Source organism: Hipposideros armiger, unplaced genomic scaffold, assembly GCF_001890085.2.
Source record: "Hipposideros armiger isolate ML-2016 unplaced genomic scaffold, ASM189008v1 scaffold_104, whole genome shotgun sequence".
In the NCBI taxonomy this organism is placed as follows: domain Eukaryota; kingdom Metazoa; phylum Chordata; class Mammalia; order Chiroptera; family Hipposideridae; genus Hipposideros; species Hipposideros armiger.
This window is the reverse complement of record NW_017731454.1, coordinates 2,434,123-2,455,533: the sequence shown is the minus strand read 5'-3', so window position 1 is coordinate 2,455,533 and position 21,411 is coordinate 2,434,123. Positions and strand designations below refer to the sequence as shown.

The 21,411-nt window shown below is 38.3% G+C and overlaps 1 long non-coding RNA gene across 1 annotated transcript in view; it reads left to right on the top strand.

The window, feature by feature from the left end:
- The window catches only part of LOC109384865 (uncharacterized), a 75,335-nt gene extending 73,333 nt beyond the window's left edge, over positions 1-2,002 (top strand). Inside the window, exon 4 of the long non-coding RNA XR_002124502.1 lies at positions 1,937-2,002. This is a non-coding gene — a long non-coding RNA (uncharacterized LOC109384865). The remainder of the gene's footprint in view (positions 1-1,936) is intronic.
- Positions 2,003-21,411: the final 19,409 nt, after the last annotated feature.

The window sequence follows — 21,411 nt, the reverse complement described above, 5'->3', positions numbered from 1 at the left end:
AGGGAGGGAGGCAGGGAGGAAGGGAGGGAGGGAGAGAGAGAAGATGCAGTCCAGGGAATGGGATTGAGCCTGGGAAGAAGGAAGAGGTAATCATCAGGATGGTGTTGGAAAGAATTCCCAAGACAACAAAGCAGCCCTAGGGAACAACCAGTCAAAGAAGAAAACTAGGGTCTCCAGAGGGATGCCTTAAAAAATAAGACAAAAATTAGATGTGTTTCATCTAAGTTATCAAATTGATTGGCATGAAATTGTTCATAATATTCCCTAATTTTCCTTTATTATTTATAGACTCTAGTGATATCACCTCTCTCATTCCTCATATTGGTAATTTGTGTCTCTTCATTTTTCTTTCCTGATCAGTGTGGCTAGAGGTTTATTATTATTATTAACTATTATTATTATTTATTATTATTATTATTTTAAAGAACCAGCTTTTGGTTCATTGATCTGTTCTACTGTTTTCCAAATTTCCGTTTTACTGGTTTCTACTCTGGCTTTTATTTCCTTTCTTCTTTTTACCTTGGGTTTATATTGTTCTTTTTTTTTTTCCATTTCATTAAGGTGGAATTTGATTTGAGACCTTTCCTCTTTTCAAATATAAACATTTAGTGTTTATAGTTGATACACATAGTATCCTTAATTTTTTATTACTGTTTTAAATTTTAAAACTAGAGATTTCCTGACTTGAACCACACTCCAATCTGTGGTGGTTCAAAGCTTCCCTATGAATCAGCCCTTCCCATCCTTTGCGATGCTTTATCTGCGTGCGAAGTTTGCTCCCCATTCAGTGTTTTCCTTCAAAAAGCCAACCATACTTCAAATACTCAGCTTTGAAACCCCCTCGAAGGGAAGAGAAATCATAATAAATGCTATTCCCACTCCCCATTCTGTCCTTGGTCTTCTGCCCTCTCTCTGGTCCCACTTCTGTCCCAGTGTTTGCAAAGGCCAGCTGCCTGCTGCTTGATACCCCCCAAGGTCCTGAAGTCACTTTAAAAGTGTCATACAATCTCTTGAGACAACTGCTTCTCTTGGCAGGTGTGTGGGGTGTGGTTCTTCACAGCTTGGCCTGCTTTCTTAACCTCCTTGGAATTCTTGTACGTATAATTTTCTCCATCTACACACACACACACACACACACACACACACACACACACACACACACACACACACACCTTGTTTATTTATACCTCCAAGGTATGAGTTTGAAAATTTCCTCGCTCTATTACTGACACTTGATATTAGTTTCATTAATTTTTTACCAACCCAAAGGATAAAAATTTGTATCTTGTTTGTTTAAAGTACCTTTTTTAATATATTTAGTAGGGCCAAGCATCTTTTAAAGAATATTTATTGTCCATTTGTATTTCTTCTGTAAATTGCTCTTCTGTAACCTGTGCTCATATTTCTATTGGGTTGTTTTCTTTTTCTTATATAAATATAGAAGCAGGAATAATTTATATATTTTGAATATTAAGCCTTTCCCTATTGTATGTGTTGCAAATATATATTTTCTTTCTGAAATTTAACTTCTGTTATAGAGTCTTTTCTTGAATAGAAATTTTAAACACGTAAGTAGCTATTTTTGGTGGTCTTTCCTTCTATATTTGTTGGCTTTCTTTCAATATTCTTGCTAACCCCAAGGTGATGATAAAAGTCATGTTATATTTAGTGCTACTAACTTTATGGTTTTAAGGTTTATATCTTTAATTCACTTGGAATATATTTATTTATTCACATCTCTGTGCTGTAAAATAAGAATAACTTTTTTCCAGATGTTTAGCCAGTTGATCCAAAGGATTTTTACTAAATAGTTAATCCTTCCCCCCTGATTTGAAATGTCCTCTATATCATGTATTAAATTTCTATATGCGTGTATGTGTGAGTTTACACACATACATCTGTTTCTGTACTTTCTATTTTACCATTAATCTCACAGGATTTTACTGGAACTAGAGGAGAAGTGGAAATCACCTAGAAATCCTGAGCAGATGGAAGACAGGAGTGAGGAAAGGCGAGATGTTTCAGTGGAGAACTTTAATTTTTTTTTAAGGTTGAAATACATGTTACAAATTCAAAATGTTACATTAAAAATATAAACTGCACAGTCAATTTAAATTCCAATCTTGTTTTGACTGTTTTTTCTGTTCTCCCAATGTTTATTTTTATTTTAAATTTTTTCTTGATTACTTCAGAATTATCCCTTTAAAATACTGTGTGTGTGTAGGTGTGTGTGAGAGAGATGATATTGCATTTGAAAGTGGAGAGTTGAGCACAAATATACATTTTCAAAAGTCATTGTTCAAATGCTGATGTTCATCCATTAATAACTTTCCAGTTTTGAAAGAATGGCATATTTTGAGGGTGATTTATTTGGCATAGTTGAAAAAAAAATTATTGTTGGAATTATTCACTGTGGCTTTGGCTTTCCAAATATGCTTTTTCATTTGCATATTGCCTTGAGGGAATTAATATTCGACTAATCAAAGTTTGACCCAGCCCACATGGGCCATCTGGAAGAGGAGTTTCACTAGTCAGTCACTCAGTGACTGAAATGTGAGAAAAGATGGAAAGCCAAGGACAGATTTAATTTAAGTCTCTTGCGTAGAATGAAGAAACTTTACAAATATGCAGCAAAATCTGCTATTATGAAAATAATGTTTCTTCTAGCTTCAGAATCACCTCTGGATTCTTCATGTAGTTCATAATATCCCCACTTATAATGTTTTATATTTAATAAAATCTTTATTTGGGAATAAGAAATTATATAGTTATTACACCATGCATTTACACCACTTGTCTAGGTGCTGCTTCTCATATAGTAAATACTACTTAGGCAGATGATCTATATTATGGCTGTTCGTAGAAAATATTGCCTATCAAACTAGAACTTTGTCACTCTAGTAAAAGTGAACTAGAAAATGTGATTTGTAGAAGAGTTTTGAAATAGAAAAAAAGGTGTTAATAACATCAAAAAGTAGGAATTTCTGTGAAAATTTAAAAGAAAAGAGAGTTAATGTAATAATTTATTTTAAATCTTCCTGGTTCTAATGATGTTTAATGAACATCCTCTTTATATGTACTAGTATGTTGGTGTAACTCTTGAAGGTCTTTTAGACATATTCGTCCAATTAAGAGTCTCAAGTTTTGGGCTATAATTTTTTTTTATGGCTAATGCATATTTTTACAAATTATTTTCTCTTTCTACTTCATGCTATTCTAGCTGTTCTATTGATGATGGACATTGCAAACAATTAAAATTCTGATATATAGGGAGAAAACAGGTCTAAGTTTACTCTGATTTTTTTTTAGCTACCTCAACATTTATGCAGTATCAATATAGTGGTAAAACTGCCAAATGGTTGACATAATGTTTTGTTGTTAATAACCCTTTCCCACATTAGTTTTTTATTTGTTTGTTTGCCGTTTCCTTTTATTCAACACTGATTACCAGAACTCTGGGTGATTGCCTGCTCTACTTCTTACCCTAGGCGGACCTTGTCCTCCGGGGTTTGCTAAGAAGAGCAGACCACTTCCTAGAGGGAACTCTTTTCCAAGACCCAGGCAATGATGCTGAGGAGTGGCAAGGTGGAGTGAATGTGCAGCTACATGATTTATTACTCAGCTAACAGGTCAATAATTATGGGACAACCTCTATTATCAGTAGAACCCAGACACTGTCTCAAATGTGCAGGCTCCTGGGAACCCTTTGCTACATGACTAGAATTATTTCTGTCAGAACCTCTTGATCTGCCTCACAGAGCCCTCCTAAACTCTTCCTGTCTTTTCTCCAAGGTACAGATATAATTAGACCACTTGAGAGTCCACCTCTAATTACCATTTGCTTGATTTGTATGTGGATTATTTACTTTTATTAGCATCAGTGGGAATCCTACTGCCAGGACCTCTGGGAGTAGTGCATGCACACTTCCATTTGTTTTGACTCTTCGGTCAAACTCCAGCTAAATATGGTTCACCTTGCCTTTGGAAACATAGCTTGGCACAGTTTCCTCATTCTTATTTTGTCTCTCTCTGCAAAGTTTTAGGTGAACTCCCTGCCTACATTCCTCTGAAAGCGCGGGCTTCACCCGCTCTGTTTATACAGCACCCTGACACTTTCACTTCCTCCAGGGCCTGTGTTCTGCCCCTGAGTGAGGCTGTCTATTCAGCGCCATCACTTTAGCCCCAACCTCATTTCTCCTCAGAACTACTGTCATTGCTTTCAGAGTGTTCTCCTCTTCTTCCTTTGCTCTTTTCTTTCCTGCATCTTCCAAACAAATAATTTTTCTTAAAATAATTCTTTCATTATATCAGTTTCTAAGGACCTAAACTGTTCTCCGTTAATTATCAAATGAAAACCCAATTTTTGTGTGTCAAGGTTTGATGTGACTTCTGTGCTCCAGTCAGTCCAGGCTATTTAGTGTTCTCCGACCTCTCATCATCCACCTGTATCTTTAAGCCATCCTTCTTTTACTTTTCATTAAGATAAATCCCACATCTGTTCAAGTTCTAGTCTGTTTATATCTCCTCCATGAGATCTGCTTTAATAATTAAACATTCATTCCCTAGCTTTTTTGCGTAGCCGCCGCCCCCCATCTCAATTATAAAAGCATTGAAAGTTCATAACACATAGTTTAACCCTTTCAGCTACCTATGGTTATTTCATGTTGAATTTGTTAGGACGTGCATTTAGTGACATGTCAGAGACCTGAATACAGTGGCTGGAATACGGCAGATGTTTATTTATTTGTTGTGCAATGAGATGTCAGGAGGAAGGGAGTTCACAGTTGCCACACTGGCTCTTTGTGGCTCTTCATTCTTTAGCCCCTTGGGTCTGGTCCTACACTTCATGATGTAAAGTGCTGCAGAAGTAGCTTCTGCAAGAAGTAAGGACATAAATGGCCAGCCTGTTTTAAAAAGTTTTTCTGGAAGTGCTGCCCAATAAAAAGGCCACCATTTTCTGCAAGGGAAGCTGGGAAATGTAATCTTGACAACATTCACATCAGTGTTCATCCAAATGTAGGGATTCTGTTAATAGGAAGGAAGAGAGAATGGTTTCTATGCAGTACCTCTCAGTCTCTGTAACATGGATGTGAGGCTTCCACTTCCATGAAGCTGCAGGGACCCAGCAGGTACCTGCTTTGCTCTCCTGAGCAGTGATGAGGTCAGTAAACTAGAAACGTCTGACAAATCAGCATGGACCCCTTAGCTCAGGAAGAGTATTTCCTTTTTACTTTGTCTGGTAGGCTTTCCTCTTGTCTCAGGAATATGTAGAAAAAGATAAAAAATTTAAAAAGATATAGAAGACAAAAATAAATGTGAAACTCGTTCATTTATGAACATTATATTTTGTTTTGTTGAAAAAATTACGTAGAAGCGTCTGGATTGCAGTGCTAGACCACTGAGGTATAACCTTCAACAAACGTCTAATAAATACTCTTGAACATGGCACACAATTCTGGGTCTATGTACTACACAGATTTTTTTTTTTACATTAATCTTAAATTTGCAAGCTTTGAGAACAACTAATGCAGTGGTTTGTTAACTCAAGTACACTGGCTCTGTATTCTTATCAGAATTTAAACAAAGAGCATACATGATAAATATTTGCTGTTTGTAGCGCTGTTGTGGGTAGTAGCCATTAGGAGCGGGACTGCTTTTACTGAAGGGTGTTTCCCTGCTTTTGTCAGACACAAAGCAAACCTCCTTTTGTCTCCTGATCACAGCTCTAATTTTCCCAGTTGAGAATCTGAGAGGCCATAACATTAGCAGAATCTACAAAGCGCCAGAGGGGCACACAGGCTGCGTAGGAAACGGCTCTCCAGGCTAGGCGGTGTGGTTGCCACAGCTACCAAAGCCGCTGATTTCTCTGCTTTGTGTTCACCTAGGAAGAGAAGCTCTCAAGGTGACAGGGGCTTCATTATATAACTGGCATTGCAATTCATTTGCTTTAATAGTCGCATTTTAATCTACTGTGCCTAGTCCTAAATAGGACTTTTCTTTGGGAATACTCAGTTAGGTGTGGGTGGGGGTGGGGGGAATGGGTAGCTTTATAGCATCAGGATGGCAGATCATTGAGTAAATCTGTAATTATCGTTTCTCCTTGGACTTTGCTACTATACACACACACACACACACACACACACACACACACACACACACACACTATATGCACCACCTTTAATTAGCAATATAGATGAATCACATGAGCCTGTACTTGGTGAAGTTTAAATAGATACCTATTTAAATAGATGTATAATTAACTGATGAATCATTCTGAAGCCTTAAAATTCTACGCTTTATTTAGTGATCTTTAAGCACTATCTGCAAAATATTCACTGCGGATGAGTAGCCTTTACCTAAAACCAAATCATGTACATAATATAATTGACTTATGACCTTCTGTAGGGGAAGTTGCATGGTGACAGCTATATAAGAATGTGTTAACAGTGAGATTACAGTTTATATATTCCATTTCTTTTCATCAATATATGCGTTATCAATGATAAAGAGGTCTCTAAATTCCCTCCACTTCCTTGTTCCCAGTCTCAGTTTTGAAAACAATGTGAGCTTTGTACCTTCTCTTTGAGGAAATGGCATTATCAACAGCAAAATACTGTTTTGTTTGTGTGTTTTTTTAGGTTAAGAAGGAGCAGCTGAAGCACTGTTTGTGAAATTTAATTATTTTTTCTTTGTTAAACAAAGGTGTGCTTGACCACTATTGTCAGTTTCTTTAACAGCTTCTATCAGGCCTTCTGAGTGGGAAGGGAACAATTTTTGGAGCACCTATTATGTTTTTCTCTCACTTCGCATACATTGTCTCATTTAATATAATACGACTAAGTATTATTAATTTATTTTACAGATGAGGCTAAGAGGAAGATTTCATACTCACAATCACAAAGCCAATTACTAACAGAGACATAGAGATCTTTCTAACAGAGACTTGGGTCTTTCTAATCCTCAAAACCTTATGTAAACATGGTTAACTATAATCTATATTATACTGGATGCTGGGTTGCATCCCCAGCCACCATTTCTTCTGTCTTGCCTCAGAGACCTCCAGCTTTCTTTGAGGGATCCTGTGGGTTGGGGGAAGCTAACTTTGACCTCAGTGTCAAGGGTGTATCATGTGACCCAGGTGAAACCAATCAGAGCTTTGTGTTCCTCTGGCCACAATGATTAGTTCAATAATTGAGCATGGAACCTTAGCTCCTCTAATCAGTATTTTCCAAGACATTTGGAATTCTGGGGCAAAGGTGCTTCTGTTCATTTACATAATGTAGATTTGTATTTTCCAGCCCCATTGACTGCAGAGTAGGCCATGTGACTTCTTGTCACATGTAAGAGGAAGTGTTGTGCGCCCCTTCGGAGTAGGAGCTTTAAGGACCTTCATGTCTTCCCACTGTGTTCTTTTTTCCCTGCTGCCAATGTCTCAGGTAAGAGCTGCTTCCTGGTCTGGGTCCTTGAAAAAAGAATGTGTGAAACAGAGCCACAGTTGACCTACACTGAAAATGTATAATGAATTGAAAATAACTTTTTGTTGATGTCAGCTATTGAAATGTACAAATTGTTTTTTTTCTGTAACATAACTTAACATAAATAATAAATAGTATGGAAGAGAGGCCGGGACCTGCTGCAGCCATTTTTGCAGCGTGAAGTCATGGACAAAGCTGACATAAGAAGGAAGCAGAGTCAGGAGAATCACAGAGAAAGAGAGATGAAACTCTGATGATGTTGATGGCTGTAGCCATCCCTTTAGCTGAAATTTTTATTTAATTGAATAGGTATGCATTTGGTTAAGCCAATTTTCATTCAGTTTTCCATTACTTGCAACCAAAACAAACAAATTGTTTTATGTACTGTAGCATAAATTCCATTTCATTTTCCAACCACAGATTTCTGAAATACCCTTGAAACCTGTCCAAGCCACTTAAGTTATAAGACCCTGAAAGTCATTAACTAGATCAGTGTTGACAGAGGAAGGAAGCCCCTCGATAGGCAAATTTAATATGGGAGAAGGTGGATGCCAAATAAGAACTATGTAAGATTGCTATACTAGTAATAAGATTCAAGTTATTTCTTCAAGGATAAGTGAAGAGTTTACACTTTTCAAAACAGCACCTTTTAAAATGTATAAACAGATTTCTGAAGAGGAGGGTGTGGGGGAAGGCACAAAGGGTCATGGAGTGATGATTTGAAAGAGGCTTGGTCAAATTACCATAAAGGACCTAAAATCTTTGGATTTTTTTTTTTTGATGAATCATTACTTTTTTTTCTCCATTAGGAATAAAATGAAGTAAAACCCCCAAATCAATCACAAATTAACATCAAATAGAACATGTAACACCCACAAAGTTGTGAAAGTTTCCCTTGGGGCGGGGGTGGAGGTGGTAAGTACCTTGTTTCAATGCTACTACTCAGGAGTAGAGAGGAAACTTCATATTGAACTGCCCCAAATGACTGAATGGACTTAAAATTGGGATGCACCATGGCCAGTTTTTCTATTTCAGGAGAGGTAGTTACTAAGGTCAGAACACTTTTCGTCTCTGCAATAGTCATTAGCTTACGGGAAAAGCTTTCTGTGTCTACCCTCAAAATGTGAATGGACATTTGAAAGCAATAAATTGTACAAATAGAGGATTGAAACCCAAAACTAAACAGTAATATTCTTCATTAAAAATACCATGACGGGGGCCGGCCGAGTGGCGCAGTGGTTAAGAGCTGGCTTGGGATGCCAGAGGGCCCCGGTTCGGATCCCACATATGAAGGCCAGTGACACTGCCCTCTACAGCTAAGATGATGCCAAGTTGGGCCAGTGAAGCAACGTCCTCCACAACTAGACTGAAGAACAAAATGACAGCAACTTGTCTGTTCCCCTTCCCCGATTCCCTAACGCTGTTCCCTCCCCCAATTCCCCAATAAAATCTTAAAAAAAAAATACCATGACGGTAAAACAGCAACAACAAAAACATAAAATACAGTATCTGAATAGTCTGTGTACTAAAGCTTGAATTTTTTTTTTAAATTTCGTTATTTATTTAAAATTTTTATTAGGGAATACTTTTACATCATTAAATATATAATACAAAGTGGTATACAGTAAAAGGTTTTGCTCTCACCTCTTCTCTCATCAAAGTCCCCTTTCCTCTGTCATCAACAGGTAACCGTATTGTTAATTACTGAGTATCCTTCCAGAATTTCTTTATGCAAAACCAAAGAAATGCACATATGTATTGTTATTTTTTCTCTTTTTTACATAAAGTGTAACACACTATAGATGTTCTGAATTCTGCTGTTTTCACCTAATAATATATCTAGGAGGTCTTTTGTTATCAGTACATCAAGAGCTTTGTCATTTTTTCTTACACCTGCATAGGATTTCTCATGGCATGCATGTACAATTTACTTAAACAGTTCCCTACTGATGGAAAACTGGATTATTTTCAATTTTTTTTTTACTATTACACACAGTACTTTTAACAAATAACCTTTGTATGTGTTGCTTCATACATGTTCACTGCTTATTTTCAGAGAATGAAAATAAAGCCAAGTCCTAAAAATGGAGTCATTCTCAATTTTGGCAATCTTTTAAATCAGAGGCCTCGCTTAGGTTATCTTTACTACCTAAAGTTATTAAGTTATTTCTTCGCTATCCAGCTCATTTATCCAAGAAAAGTGGCCTTTGTTTGTAAATAAATAAATAAACACAAGCTATTTAGATACTTGGAAAGGAAAGGCAACATCTTATATATACAGAAGGTGCCAAAAAAATGTATACATATTTTAAGAAAGGAAAACTGTATAAAAATTGTAATACTAAATATATACTGATAACAACAGATGAATACAAGTCATATTTGACTTCTGTAGTTACAAAAGGTGCTCAAAGTAGTTACCATCAGAGTCCAGACAATTCTGATTACGGTGAACTACTGCATGAGCAATGTTGACCAAAGTGCCCACTTGTATACAGTTTTTTGGCACCCCTGATATATCCAAAGGACTAACCTAGGACCTCTGCAGAAATACTGCTTTGTAACAAAAATGAGGGAAGAAAGAGCCATTTCCATTAGAGTCATATAAATAACATAACACAACCCTCAAAAAATCTTAGCTTCTTCATCTTGATCTCCATTTTGAATCAGCTGCTTAATTCTGAGGTTTTGTCTTCTGGATTGATTGTCAAATGCATTCCTTCCCTTATATTCCTTTTTCTACCAGCTACATTCTCCAAAATGGTTGCTCTGTCACCAGTACTCTTTTATTCCATCCTATGTGTATTCTGTTGCTTTCAAACATCCACTTTGTTACATAATACCTATATCATTTCTTCTTTGTTGTTATTATTATTGTTTTCTCAAATAATTCTTTGGGTAATTCCTTTAATGGAATTTTGGGTTTTGATGATTTATTTCTCCCCCACCCTCCCTAAATACTCAATGGAAAATTTAAAAGTTTTTATTGTTGTTGTTGCTGTTTCCCTTTCCCCCTTCTTAATCACAAACTGCCTGAATAGGAATTAAATCAACATTTTAAATTAATATATTTTAATAGGTCAGTAGCCAATAGTTCAACTCCATCCACACTCTGCTTTCTGCCTATTCCTCTTACTGACAACAATGGCTTATAGGAAAGTTCCCTGAGTCACCTTTCCTGGTTTCAATTGGAGACATCATCACCAGCCGTCCTTAAGTGACTCTGCCATCCAGGACATGCTTTCTACGAGTCCTTTTTGTTTTAGACTCTGAAGCTCATACCTTTAATATTGCTTGGAAGAGAAAAATATGAGTGGAGGGACACTGTTTTTTTTTTTTTCAGTAATGCTCTTTATTTCATTGCTCAATTTATCATCTTCCCCCCCTCCTCGTTTTTACTGCCTGTATTTTTGCTCCCTAGTGCAAAAACTCCTGTTCTTCCTAGGTCTGTGTGCAAGTAGTTTCTTCTTTCACTGCCTTTATCTGCCTTCCAGGGTTCTGAAAGCAAAGCTCTCCAAAATGTGAAAGACCTACTAGTTCACAGGAACAGTTTATTGTTTAATTATAATCAGAGATAAGTCAACATTACTACAATCCCTCTTTTAAAAATATTGATGCTTTAGTTGGTTTAAGATGGTTTTAAATAATTCTTTAGTCATTTGCTAGTTTGTTTTTTAATTGACATATAACATTGTTAGTCTCAGATATACACATAATGATTCCAAATTTGTATATATTGTGAAATGATCACCGCAATAAGTCTAGTTAACATCATCACCAAAGTTACAAATTTTTTATTCTTATGATGAAGACTTTTAATATTTTCTTCCTTAGTTTCTTTTTAATAAGAATTGAGAGGTCTGATTTTGTATTTGTGAAACTTTGCATAGACATTTATACAACAGTCACAAAGATATAGTCACCCAAACGTATAGAGACTATGTTTTTACAGGGTTGCAAAAGATAACACCATTGATTTATGAATTCAAACTCATTTCATTTTCTTACATAAGCTAGAAAAACAAAAATAATTTTTCCAGTGGTTATGGTGACTTCATGATGATTAATCCTCCAAAATGTTATTATTTTGGCAATGGGATTTTGAAGAGAACAAAAGACAGAAAAAAAAGCAAATGTTCAGCAACAAAGAGAGAGAAAATTATGTTTGACCAGATTGCAATACTCAAATTGTGGTGAAACTGATGGCCTGCTTGATATTCTAAGGGTGATTACTCCCTCCCCAGAGAAATGATACAAACAAGGATTTACTATCAAAATATTTTTTTATTTGTCTGAAAACTAATTTGCCCAGCCTGGAGATCAGAGGTGCAGAGCAGATGGGAAAAGCAACCTGTTCCTCTGCCTTTAAGGAATCAGCTGTGGAGAGAACATGCCTAGTGGGATGGGAAAGTCACTGGAGCCCTGAAGCTTCATAAATATCAGGAAAGAAGACAATACCAGTCTCCTAGCCCATGGCTCCCAGAGCCACTCTCTCCTGCAGCAGGTATTAAACATTAATGACTATTTCTATAATGAGGTGTGAGAACAGCTCTTGGCAGTAGAGCTGCCCAGTCATATGGGTTGTATTGGATTTTCAACAGCAGCACGTTTCACTCCTTTTTTCCCCAGTTCCTTTTATCTCTCTGAGACTCTTCAGCCTGAAGGTAATGAAGTGCTTCCTTTATCACTCTGTGTCATTGAAATATTTATCTGATTATTTGAATAAAAGATTACTGCCACAATAGTACCTCTGTTCCTAGTCACACTTCAAAGGGAAAAAAAGGAAGTCAAATGAATAAAATAATACCAAGACATTTGGCAGTAAACTTTACAAATAACAAAAAATGCTATGATAAGTTGCAGCATGTGAGAGGTCTCAGCATGGGACCCAAACCTAAGCAACAGTTGGCCTTTGGAGTAATGATTTAGATAGCAATACTTTTAAAGGGTTTCTTCACACATTTGAGCATTTCTAAATATATTCTTGCCACCTTGTTGATTCCACGTGAACTCACTGAAGATGACATGAATGTATTAAGGCAATTTTCTCAGGATCCATTTGCCTCCATCCCTGTGTCTCAGGTTTTATTACCTGCTGAGTACAAAGCACATAAAAGCCTAAATATATTAATAGCTGGCTCCTATTTTCCACCTGCCTGGCTGCAGGGAGTTTAGTCTTTTACAGAGAAAGCCTCCCCAAGCACTTCTGGGAGTAAACACAAGTGCCAGAATGAGTCCACAAATGAGCCCTTGCCCTCACTCATTGCCATGGAACGTCACCCAGAGACTCGTCATCAATTCCCAACAGAGCCACGGGCTCTGAGCTAAAATTCTGTCTCAGATGCTATAACTGTGGTCTCAATGCCACTGCAACTGGACAGTCAGCGCTCAGCCTCAGAAATCCAGTGGGCTGGAAGGGAGAGCCCTCCCTCTGTGTTCCCGTCACTGAGGAGGGAAGGCATGGAAACGCCAGAGCAAGGTTGGCTGAGCACGCAATTTAGTGAGCGGTACTCAATGCACACACAGCCCCTGCCTTCCACAGAGCGCACGCACCCCAGAATGTCTGAGATGGAACAAGCTCCCGCCCAAGCTATGCTAGAAGCATCTATTATCATCCTCCACTACTTAGGTTGTTACAGACTTCACTTCACTGTGCAATTTTATCTTTTTTGTCTCATGAATCCTCTTTCAGGGATCCCTGTTGCTCCTCCTTTAATCTCTCTTTTATCAGGATCTCCTTAGACAGCTAACCAGGTCTCAACACCAATTGTGCATTCTCTTAAGTGTTTATGCCAGAAGGCTTTCCAGCACCTATTGTGATTCTGTAACTGTCAATAGACAGGTGGAGAGAGGAGCATTTCCTTAGTCTTTGGCTAGGGGAGTTCCTTCTAAGACCAGTTCTATAATGATTGCTTCTTTATTACTAAGGGTACAGAAAAAAGGATGATAATTTTTGCTCTCCACAGATTCTGTGTATCAAAATGACATACTTTTTAAGTTTTATTTTTTTATTAGTTTTAATAGGCTTTATTTTTATAGCAGTTTTAGGTTCACAGCAAAATCGAGCAGAAGATACAGAGATTTCCCATATGTATTATCAATATAATGTATATAATAACATGTATCCATCATTACTGTGCAGAGTATTTTTACTGCCCTAAAAATTCTTTGTGTTCTGCCTATTTACCTCTCTCTCCCTTCTAGCCCTTGGCAACCACTGATCTTTTTAGTCTTTCCATAGTTTTGCCTTTTCCAGAATGTCACATAGTTGGAATATGCATTTAAAGTTCTTTCAAGTCTTTTCATGGCTTGATGGCTCATTTCTTTTTAGTGCTGAATAATATTTCATTGTCTGGATTTACCACAATTTATCCATTCACCTGTCATAAAGGATATTTACATTTATAAATTAATAAGTTATCGTTAATTTGAAGTAGAGTTACAGAAGGTGACATATGTTTTATGAGGTAGTGTTCTCTGGATTCATGTTGCTCTATCCCTTCTGTACTTTTCCAAATAATATCTCTATTTTTTTTTCTTTCTTGTTGCTAGTTGCATGAGACTGTTATATAACCAACATTGTACTGGTTATAGATAGAATTGGGTTCAATTTATTTTCAAGCTCTCTTAACTTTTTTCTAAGGTTATTGTTGTCCATGTTACTTTGAAGTGGAACTTAAATAGAGACAGTGGCATGTATGTAGCTGTCCCCTTCCTCTTCTGTCTACTTTAGACTCATGGAAAGGGAGGGAGAGGAGGAGGGAAAAAATGGAAGGATGGGGGCATCATCATTTGATGCTAGTCCATTTGTTACTGGCAAAGAAAAGAGTGCCCTTTGAGTAGCAAGAGATATCTGGGAGTAGTTAGGCTGGTGACAAGATGAGCAGAGAGCAGAGTCACTCCTTGAGGAATTCTGGCGTGGAGAATGGTTTGGGTCATTGTTTCATCTTGGGCAACTTACTGGAAGTGTTTCTCATTTAACTGATGGTATTTGTGACATGAGAATGATAGCAGAAGCTGGGATGATGAGTTCCAGCTGTTAGACCCTTTACCTAGGATGAGGTTTCTAGACTCAGTCTGCTCCATGGAGATACCTCACCTACCTTCTATGCAGTTTGGCATCCTGATTTGAGATATAAGTCTTATTCCTTATTAAAGATATTTTTCTGCTGGGCACAAACCTCGGATTTAAGCTCTAACATTTTTATCTGAACATTTTTTGCTTATTCTAAATGAATTTTTCATTATGCATTATTTTGATTAATAAGCCTGGTTTTGCTCTTTATAATTTTCAGACAGTAATACATACTTGCATTTAATATTTTCATAACAGTCCTGAATCAGATGTGAAATCATTAGAAAGCGTCATAGGTGGTTCATGGGAGAAAGCTCTCCTGTGAACGAGCCTGATGTCCAAAACAGTTCTGTCCTACAGCCCATCCTTTCCCCATGCCTCTTTGCCCCCAACTCAAACAGGATTTGAGATTACAACTGGTCTTCTTGCTGCTTTGCTATTTAATCATTATATGCACAATTGTATGGGGAGTATAATAACATTTTCTCAAGCAAAATTTCCTGCATAAATAAATGGCAGATAGGGGTGCTGATTAGCCAGTAGTCACTTATGAAATGACAAAATTCACCTTAGAGGAACATTTCTTACTATGCACATATTTGTGATCAGTTTTACTCTTCCCCCAAGGGTAGAATCAACAGTCTCTGTGTTTTTTTTGTTTTTGTTTTTGTTTTTTCCTGATCAATTTTAGCAAACCCAGATACTAGCCAGTTTCATATCCGATGTGTATTGCCACGTGTATCTACTAGGAATCCCACTTAATAATCAAATGATCTGTGGTATGTGGAACCCTGGTTTTTCAATATTGTTTTTATTATGGGTATACCAGTGACTTGAATAAACTATGAGTTTAGATGATTGGACGCTCAAAAAAGATGTCCAGCTCTATTTTTTAAATTAATAAGGATGTTTTTGATTGACCTGTAGAAATTTTACTAAGGGTCTTAAAAACCCCTGCTAATTTAAACTTACCCCTAACTTGCCACATGAAATTTAGCTTTCTTAAATCTTTTTTTTTTTTAAGATATATATATTTTTTAATTGGAGAACTGGAGGAGGGAACTGAGTTGGGGAATTGGGGAAAGGGAACAGACAAGTTGCTGTCCTTTTGTTCTTCAGTCTATTTGTGGAAGACGTCGCTTCACTGGCCCATGTTGGTATTATCATTGCGCTCTTCCCGGGTGAGGCAGTCGCTCGCTGGCCATTGGACAGCCTCTCATGGTGGCTCACAACAATTCAAGGAAACTCACTCCCACTGCTGGCCAGGCCCACTGCAGCCTATGCCGTCACCGGGACTCGAGGCAGTCCAGCTCCAGGTCGAGCTGTTGTTCACCATCTTAGTTGTAGAGGGTGCAGGTCACTGGCCTTCATATGTGGGATCCGAACCCGGGACCAGAACAGCTGCTCAGAGCTGATGTCCCAAGCCAACTCCTAACCAACGTGCCACTTGGCTGGCCCTGAAATTTAGCTTTCTTAGTTTCGCTTTCCCATCAACAAAACTGACAAAATATATAAATAGCCAGCATGCAGAATAAATTTATATATTATTGTATCCCTCTCTACCACCATCATCCAATCTTGGCAACAAAATTAAGGGAAAAAAATATTTGATGTAGAAAATATTTCCATAATGACAAAGTAAATAATTTCACAATTTTGGCTTATTGATATTGGGGATATAAAATTCTTGCATTCATTAAACAAAGATTTATTATGCAGTTACTATGTGCCAAGTTCTGTTGTAGATGCTTGAAATGGGGTGGAGATCTCATGGAGGTTATAGCCTAGGAGGGGGTAGATTATAATAAAATGTAAATAGTACAATGCCAGAAGCCATGGATAAAAATAAAACAAAGTAAATGGCTTAGGCTGCAGATAGCTGAGGGCAGCCAGGAATTACCAACAGGCTCTCCAGTCTGATTATAGGAGCATATAACTGTAGTTGTCTGGAGATTGGAGAGTCACTGTTAAAGGCTGACCTTGGCATCAAGGATGACCAAACAAAGAGTCCTCAGACATTTAGGGTCATGAAATGGGGTAACTTCTAGAGACTGTTCTTTCCCCAAGCAAGAGGGGCTCTTCATAGACTTAATTTTCTGCTGGACTAGGAACCCTTAGGTCCTACGGAAGTGTGCAGCTGGCGTTTCTGGAGCTTCCCTAAACAGATGGTCTTAAACTCAGATTATTTGGACTTAAACCAGCATGTTTATTCCCCCGTGTGAGGTCACACTCATGCATTCACCGTAAGTCCCTCACTGTGGGAGCATAAGCCCGTGGGTGCTCTACTACACCCATGCCTAAGTATGCCTCTCAGTAGAATGTGTGCGTCCATGGACCCGTCTGCCTATAATTTCTAAGTGGCACCAAGTGACATTTTCCAGTAAACCTTTTGTAGGACTAATGGCTATTAAAAAGGACCCAGGGATCAAACTCAGGTGCATTTGATACTGGCAAAGACATGAGTGCCCTCTGAGTAGCAGGAAACATCTGGGAGGAGTTAGGCTGGTGACAAGATGAGCAGGTGACACCAAAGCTCTTAACAGCTATGTCATAATCTATAATCTCTGACTCTTGTATGCTATATTAAATATCATATGAAGCAGTTTGTTTAGTGCCTGACAGGAATTTTCCATAATTTAAAAAGTATTATTAGTTATTGTTATTCCAGCTTTATATTATAACTACAAAATTGATATTGCTGGAAGTTTTGTTTTAATACAAGTTAAACTTGTTAATAGAATTCTGTGGAAAGTTCCAGCTTTTCTGTGCCCTAATTTTGGTGTTTCCAGGGTCACTAAAGGAAGACCAGTTTTCCATTGAGTTAACTCCCCGGGGAACTTGTGCAGGACTCCTGTGAAAAGGATGCTACCTTGCTAATAAATGAAACTATTAGATTGATTGTGATCACTTAGATGAAATTGTTGTCTTAGTAGGATTCCTCTAGAAAAAGGATGAGGATGGGTGTTGTGTGGCAAGTGATACAGGAGGAAATATGGTATTTGCCACATAAAATGTTGGGATACCTGGAGATGCTCCTAGCAATTTGACCAAACTGGAATTGCCAGGAGGCCTCCCATCTGGGAGGCAGAAAAAAGGGCCCATGGCTCTTGTTCAGTATAGTTGCTTTGCCAACTGCGTATGTGGGAGGCAGAGTTAATCAAGAAAGGGTAAAACAGCCCAGATAGGTGCTACCCAGAATGGCTTCCAATTAGAGCAATTTTCACAGGAGTCAGTACTGCTGACTAAGCAGAGAGACATTTTAGCCACATGGAAAAGGAGATGGATCTGTTCTCAAATTGTGCCTTCAGTCACAAGGAGACTTAAAACACATAAATTTAAGCAACGCTCTGAGGAGGTTGTACATTATGAATGTAGCTAGTGTCACTGAATAGTGCACTTAAAAATGGCTTAAATGGAAAATTTTATTGTATACCAGGGGTGCCAAAAAGATGTTTACACATTTTAAGAGATGTTATCTATGCTCAAGCAGTAATTCGCCATAATCAGAAGTATCTGGATGCTGATGGTAACCACTTTGAGCACCTCTTGTAGTTGCAGAAGTCAAACGTGACTTGTATTCATCTTTTGTTATCAGTATATATTGAGTATTACAATTAATACAGTTTTTTCCTTTCTTAAAATATGTATACATTTTTTGGCACCCTCTGTATATGTGTATATATATATTACATATATAATATATAATATATATTATATATTGTATATTATATTACATATGTATAATTTAAAAATTATAAAAAATGTAATATGACAAAAACTATTGAATTGTATAATGCATGTATTATATCTCAATAAAGCTGTTTTAAAAAAGCTCTGGAGAGTATTGTTTCTACAGTTAATGGATTAGTTTTCCAAAGGGTGTGTCACATGGACTGCCCAGTAAACACCAAGAATTTGGTATAGCGGGAACTACTTTAATCTTAAGGTTATGGGTAGCTATGCACACACGGATGAATACATTATTTCTAGTACTTTTGTAAATGTAATCAGTTGAAGGAGAAAAAAATAATTGACTGAAATACAGGGCATATGTGTTTATTAAAGAGATTCTCATTTTCTTATTCCTCAATAGCCAACTACTGTGTGTTACTCCGTACCCAGGCTAACAAAACAGTGCTTGTAAAAAAAATCATCAATACAAAATCTGACAGGATCAGACAATAGATTCTTGCTAATTAATATTTAATGGGCCTATGGATTTTTCCTCAGCAGCTGGAGTGCTAAATAATAGTCAATTAGCAAATGTGTTAATTAACTCTAATTACACAGCACATGAGTTTCTCCAAGGATTTTTCCTTTATAGATTTACACATGAATGTTCTACCACTCTTCTTGAACACACCAGGCAGCTAATTAATTGATAAGTAATACTTTTTTCTTCTTTCTAAAACATGTATTTAAAGATAAAATCCAGTTTAATGCTTGAAAACTTTAAAAATGACGTTTAAGTGTATAAGATGAATCAAATGTCTGCCTTTTAAATAGGCTTCTCTTAAGCACTAGGAAGTTTTTCATTTATGTGTGAATGAGGAAGATGGAAAGAGCGTTATGAGGTTTGTGTACATGTGTGTGAGAGAAAGAGACAGACAAAAGAAAGGAAGAAAGGAAGGGGAAGAGGGAGCAAGGGAGTTAGGAAGGAAAGGTGGAATAGAAGGAGTGAAAGAGAAATAGAAAGGAATAGAAGGAGAGAAAAAAAGATATAGAAGGAGGGAGGGAGGAAGAGAAGGAAGGAGAGAAAGGAAAGGAAGGAAGGAAGGAAGGAAGGATGGAAGGAAGGAAGGAAGGAAGGAAGGAAGGAAGGAAAATGAACTGAAAACTATACGAGAGGCGGTTCTTTGTGAAGAGGCAGGCCTGCCTAGCTGGACTTGCAGTATGCAAAATGATGAGCTCCAGGAGCAAGGATGATCAATATGTATCTTGCAATTAACAGTAATCTTCTGAGCTTTGTGTGCCAGTTAAAGAAAACGCTTCTGAACATTGTATGGGGCCTGCCATTGGGGACAGAGAACGCACGGAGCACAGAAATTAGCATAGCAGCCTTGCACATGGTCTGGCACGAGTTGTTAGATCAAAGGCTGTGGATGGCAGCAGCCTGCGCCAGGGGAGCCAGCAGCCCTGTCACCATTTCGGTGTCGGAGGATGCTGCTGCTACGCTGCTCAAGGCAGGTGTAGAGAAGCCCCTCAAGGGGACTCTGAGGGAACAAAGTTGTTTTTCAAATAAGATGATGGTCATGGAATTCAGTTCAAATGAGTACTCCTTTAAGGAACTCCACACCACCGAGCTTCCATTCCTCGCAGTTCACTGGTGTTCGCCTCTGCTGAGACCCTTGAATATTGGTTAGCCACAAAGAATGTTTAGGAAAAAAATGTTAAAACTGATTCTTTGGATTGGACTTGTCTGATCATTTCAATAAGGCTCAGAGGAGCTGCCAGGTTTGAGCAAGTACACAGTGCTTTTTTCTTCTCTCTTGTGGCATCAGAGTTACCAAATCTCATTAAGAACACTGTGAAGAAACAGGGAAATGCAATATTGTGAAAGTGCGCATTGAAAAATGCCAAGCTGTATTTATCTGTTTATTGTACTGAGAAACAATGATATTTATCCTTTTCATGGTTTAGAGAAAGTTGGTGCCTTAGAAAAATGCGAATCTGTTCTTGTGAGTTAGCAAACACTTTGAATTACTAGCAAACAGCATATTTGGTCCTGAAGATGGGATGCTGTCTCCTGGGGTTTGTTCTGTTTTGGGGACCTAGTTGAGAGCTGTATTTAGAGAAGGCTTTGAGGCCATGGCTGGCGGTGGTGCTAAACACTGAACTGGGAGCCTGATGTAGGCGAGTTAGGCAACGTAAAAGATGGAAGGTCTGGTGATCAGCAGTCATGAGGCTGCAGGCGTCTGGTGTCAGACATCTCACTGCCCTGCCTGGCAGCCTCTTAACCTCCCTCTGTACTCCAGCTGTTGCTGTGGCCACCAGTGGTAAGCAGATATGACTTGAGGGCTCCTGGCCTCAGCTGTATCACTGGTCTCCTCCTATTCTCTTCAGGGGCTTCTCTGTTACCTCATGGGATTTCTGCAGGGACCAGGCAGCCTGTACAAACCTGGGAGTGTGTGGGGGAGTTCACAGCCCTGGGGCAACCTGGCTTTGAATCCTTGTGGGGCCTGAGGCTCTGCTGTCCAGGGTGGTGATCAGCTTGGTACCACACTCTTACACTGGCTTTCCTGCCTTCCTGGTCTCACTCTCTCTAGGTCTCAACTCGTTTCCTAGGATCACTACTTGCAAAAGTTCTTGTCTCAGGCTGGGCTTTGGGGGCAAACCTAGGCTACAGTCACACCATTCCAGAAGTCAAGTTGAAGCAACAATTGAAAATGCAGACGAAAGTGAGGAGTCAGGGAATGTGGACTTCAGACCACGAGAAAAGTCAGGGAGACAGTACCCAGCCAGGTAGTACATATGTGCAGCTGGTCCCTGGGGCCTGAAGGAATGAAGGAATGCAGACTTCTAGGGTGGTCTTGTGGGCTCCTTTCAGTCTCTGAGCTAGAGAGATTGCCGAGACTGCTTTGGTGGGAGCAAAGACTGTGACTGGAAGATTCTGCAGAGACATTGCTCAGTCTGTCCACCTGGCAGATTCTTCCCAAGGAAAAGGAAATACAGTGTTTACCCATGTAGCTTCGATTTGAGTGGGAAGTATGTTTGGGACAAAAGAGAGAAACCTTATAAAAGGCAGAATACTTTTGCTTCTCTTTCTTATTCTTTCTGCACAACTATAAATTCCACCCCAAGTGGCACTGCAAGGAGGCTGTGACTGTTCTGTCAGTTAACAAGTCACAATAGAGTCCTGAA